A 10,591-nucleotide genomic window follows, 5' to 3' on the forward strand; every position below is an offset into this window, starting at 1 on the left:
TTCTCCCCACGCGCATGCGCCGAACAAGACACGATCACAGCGAAGTCCCTATAATCCCACGACTAGCTCTGAGTCATATCTGCAAAGATATCGCGTTCAGACCAAGGACTTCCTGGAGATTTACTGAAGAACGACTACGAATAGCACTTGGGGCTAATCCCACTGCAAGCTATGAGTCATTTCTGCGAAGATATTGCATTTGGAATGAGGGTTTTAGTGCATGGTATGGGAAGAATACTACTACAAATGGCAGCTAATTCTGAGATGTTGGGCTATATATTAGTTACTTGAGACTCGTAGTGTAAGACAAGGATTCTAGGAATCGTGTAAACATTTTTTTTTATTTCATAATAGGAGTAAAACTTGTGCCAATGGTAGTCAGAAAAAAAAAATAAACAGCGAAAAAAAATAAAATAAATGCCAAAATAAGACATCGACTGTAATGATAAACTAAAACAGACAATATCATTTACGTTTATACATGCTTGATTGTGTGGTAGAGCGTAAGATAACTAACCTGTGAGACTGGGGTTCGATTCGATTCACATACGTAAATCCAGCTCAAGATAATAGACATACCCTCCCCCCCCCCACACACACACACCCATAAACTTACATAACCAATCTCGTAAAATATAATTTAATTTAAAATGTATAAAGTTCGCTTCAAGATTTAAAAGCGCTCTTCAAAATACACATTGAGTTGATAAATTACCCTAACTCGGTTCGATCTCAAACGGTGAGAGTTATCTCGACATACATCATATCAGACAAGTTGAAACAGGTATAATTTGAAATGTCATAACTAAAAAGTATTACCCCAACTCACAAAAAAAAAAAAAAAATCTTTCAGCTAACTGAAATAACATAAGAAAAAAAAAAAAACTCCATACACCAAGAAATCTATCCATGCCGGCTAATCTAGCCAAAATGGAGCCGCGCTGAGCCGGCTAAGATATCCGTCTAATCTGCGCCCACTTATCTGCGGAGATACAGATACTGCAGTTACACTCATAAACCACTTTTCGGGGGCGTCGTATCGGGGGAGCAGGGTGAGAAAAAATTATTTATTCATCTATCATGTCCTAAACTTAATTTAACCCCCATTCTACTCACACAAGGCATAACCCAGTTAAAATGTGTTCGGTTGGTGAGGGAAGGACATACTTACGATTGAGGGTATATATATATATATATATATATATATATATATATATATATATATATATATATATATATATATATATATATTTATTTATTTATTTATATTTGAGACAGAGAGAAAGAAAGAAAAGTAACTATTTTAGTATTTGGAAAACGTTCCAAACTTAGCAGCTTGTTGATAAACTATGGCAACGCATTATTTTTTGGCGCCATCTTCACAAAAAACACGTGAGCCCGTGTCTGCGACATGGATTACAACGGTGACAAACGTCTGCTTCAAAGACAGGAAAGGTTCGATTATTGTATCGTGTAATCCTGGCAGAATTTAGATTTAAAAAAAAAGAATAAACAAAGGCAATCGACTATTTTTAATTTTTTTTTTACAAGAGATATAGTCTACAATTAAAGAGCTTTATGTCTATGACTAGTAAAACGAGATTGCTAGTAACAAGCTATGCATTTGCAAGACGGGCACTCACTACATTGCAGAATTCCATGCATCCATCTTTCCCTCTCTACCCCCCCCCCTCACCCCAATCCTATACCTGTTCAAGCTTCATCTCCCACCTCAGCCCAGAAGGTGCTAGAACCCAATCCTACGCCTGAACGGTCTAGCTCCCAGCGTCTACCTAACAGCATGACCAGTTGCTGACGGAGGGGATACTCCCGACCTGCACACGGTTTAAAGCTAACAAGCATCTCATGAATACACAAACATAAACCATAATACGAGAGTAAGGGGGGAGGGGGAGTGAGACGCAAATCAACGCGCGAGAACAAGATCGAGTGTTTAGGCTAAAATAAGAAATCACGTGTATAATTAGCTGGACAATTCGGTTACACAAAAACACAACTATTATTACGGATCTTAAAAGTATTAAGTCTTGCTAAAAAAGAAAAGTATAACGATGCATTGTATAAACACCAGGTCGACGTTGCCTCAATCGCATTACGATTAGTATTATTATATCTAGAGATCTATATATAATATAAAAGAGATCTATATAATATAAAATTATTGATTCGTATACAAATTGAGGTCAGTATATATAAAGTGTATTATTAACCCTTAATTGTAAATCACATTGTACGATCATGCTAGCATGAGTATTGTCGGGTGAACTTAACGATAATTGAAAATAAGAATAGTTGATATAATCGACTTGCCTCGAAGGCTAATGTATCTCCAACCGGAAGGCAGGCTGATTAAAACTAGGCATAATCACAACATCCAGTACGCTAAAGACCCTATAATACCTTTGTATCTTCTAACTAAGGTGTCATCCATTTATGACGTCCACACAATCATAACATTCAGTACGCTACAGCTTATAAAGTAGTTGTATCGCTTAATTAAATCTATAGCCTTTTTATTTGGTTTGTAAACAAAACTATAATTAAATCTTAAACAAGCAAAACAACTTTCCTAAATTAAATCCTGGCAACAATAACAATTGATTAAATAATTATTTCTTGCTTTTTTTTTTAAATCGAGATTTTAGGTGTTTTTTTCAGCATGTTTCTTGACCTTAATATTGATTTCTTTTAAGTGTTTGAATTTTCAATAAAAATATTTGGCCTCGTAAACTAGCCTGTAGCTGCCGTCCCGCTATTTTCTGTAAAACTTCCTTATTTTTCTAACATCCCTTGCTGTGGAGGCACAGCCATAGGCCGAGCCCCGTGCAGAGGGCTTTCGCCTTAACACGAGGTAAGCCCCGGGATAGAAGGGAGAGAAAAACCAGACCCCGACAGCGTTTAAAAAATAATAATCATCATAACCAGGCACGAGAAGGAGGTAAGGGGGGGGGGGGGGGAGATGGAGGGGGAGGGGGTAGTGAAGAAAAAAAAAACAAGAAGAAAAAACACGGCGAACGAAAATAGAGAAAGACCAAGAAATTCAGAATTTTGAAAAAAAAAAAAAGGTGGAGGGGGTCGTTATGGATGGGATGGGCGAGGAGGTTCAAAGGTCAGAATGCTGATAACATCTCAGGTTTCATACACATTTCTAATTTCCTTCACCCGCTGTTCATTCCACTCCACCAGAGTTTTCTCCCATGTTAAGATTTCATGTTGCTTACAAAAAAAAAATGCTCTCCCTTTACTGAAGCTTACTCTTTCATACAAATTTAACTCACAATTTTTTCCCAGCTCAATTTTTTTTACCTTTTTTAAGTTTAGAGTCATACGGTATTATCGAAGGGGGAAATATATATTTAAAAATTATTACAGTAATAATTGCAAAAATATTAATCACGTCCAGTAGTAAACTATTTTCATAATTTCGGATAAAAAAACATGGTTTTATTCTGCCTAACCTCCTTTACTTTATCCGACTCAAGCCCAGTACCTATATATGCTGTGCAAACTCAGCCAATCTCCAGAAAGTTGAATATTGTAGAATCATTGAAGACCAATTCAGAGTAGTACATATATATTTTGTTTTAAATTAATTAACTTTTATGTGTCTCCTAAATGCCTCTTATGTGTAACGTGGTCGCCAGCTTAGTGTTTAGATAGGATAATTTACGTGGCTTATAAACGTGCATGTATATCAAATATTTACAGGTTTCGATAAAAGTTTTTTGTATATATATATATATATATATATATATATATATATATATATATATATATATATGACATAGATTAACATAAAAAAGTGTGCGGTGGGGATGAGTAAAATTTTCTGCGAGATAAAAAGTACTGAATTCGATAGCGAAGTGCTTTATTTTAATCGCGTACACTCAAATTTAATGTAAAAATTTAGTACACAAAAAAAAAATCATACTCTAAAATTTAGATTTTAGTTGCTGTTGAAGAAACGGTTAGATAGAAACTGGGGTATGCGGGGAAAGGGGGAGGGGTGGGAAGGGTCTCAGCAGCGCCGAATCCCTTCAGTTCGATGTAATTTAATAAAACAAACTCGTTTAGGATATGTAATCTGTAGCGGGGTCATCAGTGCTCACGTACATCGTCACGGTGCGAGGATAGAGCGAGTACTCCAAGATCTGGTAGGGGAAGAGGGGTGGTTAGGGGTGAGTAGCGAGAGATATCGTTTAGGAGTGGGGATGGTTGTTAGGGGGGTTGGTAGTTGAAAAAATACGAGGTAGAGGAGGTTGTAAAGGGGAGGGGAGGGTTATTTTAGAGGGGGGGGGTAGAAGCTGTAGGGTAGGGGTGGTTATATTATGGGTTAGGAAGCCGGGTGTAGAGGGGTAGGGGTGGTGTAAATCTTGGAACTTAGTTTTTAAAAAAAAACATTGCAAGAAATAGAGGCGGTTCTATATGAGGATAACACCCCCCCCCCCCATAACCCCGTCGTCATAACCATCACCCCCACCCCAACGCATAAAAACAACACTTTCACCTTGTATAGACTTTAAAAAAAACGTAGTTGATAATTATAGACAGCTAAATGACTTGTTTTAAACTGGTGCGCTTTCTCCGCAAGCTGCGTTTTTTTTTGGAGGTGTAGCGCCTTCGTGACGTAGAACACATCCCCCGTGACGTAGTGCGCAGAACAGCGGGGAGAGACGAAAAGCTGCGCAGACCCAAGTTCGTTTATTTGAGACTCTCCGCTTACCGCCATTTAAATATCCAGAAATTGATCCGGAGCGTGATAGATGGTTGATGTTTTTAGACGGGGGTGAGAGACGGCTGGCTGGAGCGGAAGTGCCACGACTTCCGGCGAACGTTGGTCTGCGCCAGACACGAATGTTAAGGAACAGTAAATGGTTGTTTTGGGAATGAAAGTGGCTCTTAATTTATTTAGAAGTAATACACTAAAACACGGTTATAATACCAACAGGACGCGGCAAATGTTATATTCGATTAGACATAGTCGAAAGTCGTTAACAGTGGTATCGCAAATATGTAATGAATGTTATCCAGTTGAGGTGAATCAAATATGTAATCAATGTAATCCAGTTAAATGAGTTAGAGTAAGGAGCAGTGTTTCTTCCATACTTTTTTCTCTGGAAGAGGAGGGGGGGGGGGGACCTGAAATTTTCGTGGGGGGGGGGGGGGGTGGGGGGGGGGGGGTGGGGGAATAAAATTTCCGGAGGAGGGGGGAGCGAATACTGTTAATAGTATATAAATATGCCTGGAAGAAACTCTGGTAAGGACTTGAGGTTGGGGTTATAGCTGTATGTAAGATACGTGAATCAAATATGTAATCAATGTTATCCAGTTTAATGAGTTAGGGAAAGGAGATGAAGTTGTTTTATAGCTGTATCTAATATAAGTGAATATTAGTGAAACCTTAGGTTGAAATCGACATATCTAGAGTAATGTGTTATGAGTTCGCGGGTATGGCTAATCAATAGATATCAAATAGTCCAAAAGACTAGCATATGTGCCTTCTTGTACAAAAGCCGATATCTAAACTCACTAAAATTAACAAAAGTAGACATTCTTTTAGTTAAATATCTTTAGAGCACCGATTTGAAATGTCCGGTCAATGAGGGCAGGTGAAGAAGAGTTCACCTGTTTAGGTGACCTTGGCATATTGAAAGTACAGTTTGATTAGTACTATGTCATGTTGCCTTTACTTTCCTTAACATTATAAATAAATATTATATATATATATATATATATATATATATATATATAAGCAAGTTATTTTACTTAAGGGGTCATCAGTTAAAACGGGTTGAGAATATTTAATAGAGATACCACTCGCTAGTTAGGTAGGGTGGAAGGAAAATATTTTCAATTTAACCGCGGCACTGCATGTGTACATCAGGGAACCCAGGGAACACGACATGGAACTATTGGTTTGTACCGCGTCCCCTCGAGATAGTACTACTTCTTGCACGTCCGCTTAAAAAAAAAATTTAAAAAGTTTTCTTCACATTTCCTGTTGTCTGAAGTTTTTGAAGGAATGATTAATGAGATGCGTTGGATTAGAGAAGACGGAGTCCAAAAAAAAATTGTTTTCGTCAACGATTTCCGGATAAACGGTAAAGGTTTGAGTGCAGAATCGCTTCAATGTACGGGTCAGAGGTCAAGTTACTTCAGTATTATTGAAAGACATGAGATTGTATTCGGCAGGAGTTTGGGTGTATTTATATCAATAAATGCTGAGAGAGGACAGTTTTTAACAGGTGAACAATGCTTTGTCTTTAAGGTACCTGTAAATTATACATATATATATTTTTTTTAATAAGGCCCAAAGGTTAGCCATTGAAAATAAAAAAAAAATAACTCGAAGCTTTGAGAAGTAAACTTTTATGGGAATTAAAACAGTAAATAGTAAGAAAGCGGAAAGGGAGACAACTCAGAAAATGTTTTTAAAATGTGTTTATTACCTCCCTTAGCAATTTTTGTTCAGAGATCTGTATTTTACTTACACATTTTATTTATATAACATACATTTGTATTTATTTGTACGCAATAATTTTAGATCTGGTAACCTTAACTTTTAAAAGAAACCAAAAATAAATGTAAATGATAAATTTTTAACAAAAAAAAAATGTATGCCAACTGTAAACAGCAATGGGATCCAATTTGACCCAAACACGAGTTTCAGATCAGGCTTCAAGTTTTTCTATCGATTGCATGATCTCTTCACGACGCTGTGTCGAGTTCTCGTCCGGTCTACGAGAGCTTGTAAAAATATCGCCGGCATTCGAACGGCATGGGAAGATAAACATTCACAAACGCCGTCCCCCCTTTTTTTTAAAAAAATGTCTTCCCCCCTCGGCATTAACGGCCGTTTGTGGCGATTGGGCGCCTTGAGTCTGGTACACACCGGTGCTTAAAAAATAGAATCGGGAAAACCCTTTAAAAGATCACGTGGCGAGGGCTTCTCATCATCGGGTATTCAAGCGTCAGCGGATGATGATTATCATGATAATATGCACGTGGGGTAGGGCAACAATGGGTGGGGGGGGGGGGGGGGGAGTGATCGATTAGGGTGAATTATTTCAATCAGGCCTTTATCGAACTGTGTCATTTATTCAGGTAATCAGGTCAGTTGGCATAGGATAACTGGGTTAGTCACCTCAGTGCTAGGTAGATTTTGTGGAGACTGACCAAAGCAATACACAGCAACCAACAAAATGTGTCATGAAAATAATATAAAATAAACAAGGGAAATTACGGGGGATATATGTATATATATAGATAGATTGATAAATATATATATATATATATATATATATATATATATATATATATATATATGTATATATATATATATATATATATATATATATATATATATATATATATATATATATATATATATATATATATTTAAAGAATTACATGCAGATTTATTGTACCTGCTTTTATCTGTGATTTACGATTAGAGATAACACAAAAAAATGCGTCATAAAATGTAGGACGCCTGGGTAGACTCATACATCATGAAATATATCATAGCATGTCTTAAAATTAGAACACACGCATATATATATATATATATATATATATATATATATATATATATATATATATATATATATATATATATATATATATACATGGCGCCGACGCCATCTGTACCTCTCTTATGACAATCATTTCGTGTAATAATATACATCACTGCATGATGTAGATCTGTTTTTTACAGCTTCGCTCGTGTTAGATGTTAAATGTATCGTCGACAATGGAATCCAAGAGGTATTTAGCCCACTATGGCGCATGATGCCAGATCCTTTGCCCTTGAATATAATGAGTATCATATTGTAGATCCTACGAGAATTATCGCCCATGTTTTTTTTTTTGTTGCTTATATTGTTAACATGCATAAGTAAACTCGGTCTAGATTTGAGATAGGTTGGCTCGAGGTTTTGCAAACATGTACTTAGATATTTCGATTGGTGCTTGTTCTGTTTGTTTTAGAAATAGCTGGCCTTGATTTGGTATTCGACGCACGAGAATTGTTTTGATGTTTTACAGTAAAAAACGTGTGGACGAGTATTAGATATACGGGTATCGGAAAAATAGATGTTGGGCAATCGTATTAATACTACAGAGACTTTTGTTGGACGAACGGATATTGCATTGACGGACGTAGGACAAGCGTATGTTGCATTGACTGGTGTATGTGGGACAAGCAAGTTTTGAACTAGGGAATGTTGACAAAAGAGGGTGGGCATTCAATTAAAGGATAAACGTATTTTGCTTCGATGTATGCTTGACAAACAGGTATGGTGAACAAACAGATGTTAAATTGAAGTTTGTCGGACAAACGTATGTTGGATAAAGGTAGCTGGACATACAATTAATGACTACACGAAAGTCAGGTTAAATAAACAATGATATCCACAGTGTTGGACGTTGTAGGTTAACTATTACAATATGCATAAAAACAGATGAACTTTAACCTCTGTCCTACTGATCATTAGGTTACAACCTTTCACCATCACCCACCCCCATTTACCTTACTCTTTATATGAACTTACTGACGACATAGATCTAGTATATCAATGCGTTCAAGGATGAATTTGTTGAAATGAAATATACAATGCATTTTGGCGCTGATAATATAGCGAGTATTAAAACCATTTCTCTAACTCAATGACATCTAGAAATAGTTTCATCAACCGAGTTTTAAAATTTCGTTGTCTAAAATTTAAAAAAAATTACTGAATTGCCCCAAAAATAAAATAACATAAACCGATTACTCTTTTGAATTCAGTCTGGAATATAAATGGTCATACAAAACGCATTTATTTCAATTTACATCGTAATTTTATTACTAGGAAAAAAAATGGGTTTTAAATAACTTCAAAGTTGTTCTTGATCCGACGGTGCAGCTGGTTTCAATATGGAAGCCGCAGGAGCTGGGTGGAGCTGAGTGGTAACTGACAGCTGCCAGCTCACGTGATATATATGGGGGCAGGGATGGGGTTTATTTTTAGCTCGCCTGGCTACAGTCTGAAACAATAGTGGAACGATGACGAACACAAGAGGTTATAGATTTAAGACAAGACTGAGACACAAGATAATAGATTTGAGACATGTCTGAGACACAAGACGTTATATATTTCAGACGTGTCTGAGACACGACATAATAGATCTGAGACAATTCTGAAACGAAAATCATTATAGACATGAATCAAGGGTGAGACACAAGTCATTTTGGACAAGCTAGACAAACGTACCCAAAATACGAGAAACGGGTGAAGTAGAGTTAATCTGCTTCAATGACCTCGCCATACGGGGGTGGGGTGGGGGTCAGCACACAAACTAGCCGTGAGTTTTCCGAATAAGTCGCGTACACGTCAAACCAGGGTGGACTCCTGTAGACTTAATCCCGGCATTCGAACTCGAGACTTCCGGAGTAGCAGTCGTAAACTCTACAAACTGACCACACCATTCCCCCACTTGGTTTAAAAATAATAACAAAATATATTTACACAGATATACAGTTATTTTTAATACTACTTAACAGCAATTTAAAAAATTGTTTGGAGACACCATAAAACTCTGAAAGATACGAAGATAAACAATTTAACTTTCCTTTCGGTTTTCTTATACCGTAGTATAATAATTCTATTATTCTGTACGCAAGGCGTTGGAATCTAAGGTATTATGTAAATACAACAACAGCCTTAGCATTTAAGTGAGGTAGTAAAAAAAATCGTGTCGGCGGATTAAGATTTTGTTTATGGTAAGAACCTTGTTATACTCGTATAAACTTTTACTACCGGTCAAAATGTTTTGATACTCCCCGCTAACTCAAAACTCCGCATCTTCAAATAATTTTTTTTAAAGTGATCTTCTTCACCTAATGACCTTCCTTCCTTCCAACCCCCTCCCCCCACTTCTCAAACCCCCCCCCCCCCCCCCTTCCTTCTCATGTTTTCGCCAAGACGACCGCTGTACCTTAATCTCACGCGCTACCTCGTGTTTCTATAATTAACCCATTCGCCTCTCGGCTACATGGAGTAAATGAGTTGATACCCAACGAAACAACTGATACCCAATTTTTTTTTTTTTACTTCTTACCGCGTTGCCGCGCACAAGTGGCGCGCCTCGAGAGCGAAACCGCACCATCTGTGAGCGCACCATCTGCGTGCGCACCATCTCGGGTCGTTAGTCCTGCGCCCCTAGCGCTAGCGAGCGGTAACGCCGGGAATGTGAGGGGAGGGGAGGGGGGGGGGAACTTTAAAATTACCTGGCCAGTTCATAACGTAAAATGACGGTTCTGAGTTTGGCGTCAGTGCACCCAATTTTGGTAGAGAGGTAAAGCATCAACTCCTTCATGGCAACTCGATCATCTACTGAATAACTCACAAAGATAGGCACATATTGAACATATATATATACAAGTTGAATCTGAAAGTAAGCCCTTATGTAGAAATGAAACTGCTAACATTTGAATGTTAGCCCTTAACACCGAAACGGAAGATTTGAAATACGAAATAAAAACATAAAATGTCGAAAACGGAAATTTTAAATTAAAAAAAAAAAAACG

This window comes from Physella acuta, unplaced genomic scaffold (assembly GCF_028476545.2).
Source record: "Physella acuta isolate Inbredline_101_S28 unplaced genomic scaffold, ASM2847654v3 ptg000832l, whole genome shotgun sequence".
NCBI lineage: Eukaryota > Metazoa > Mollusca > Gastropoda > Physidae > Physella > Physella acuta.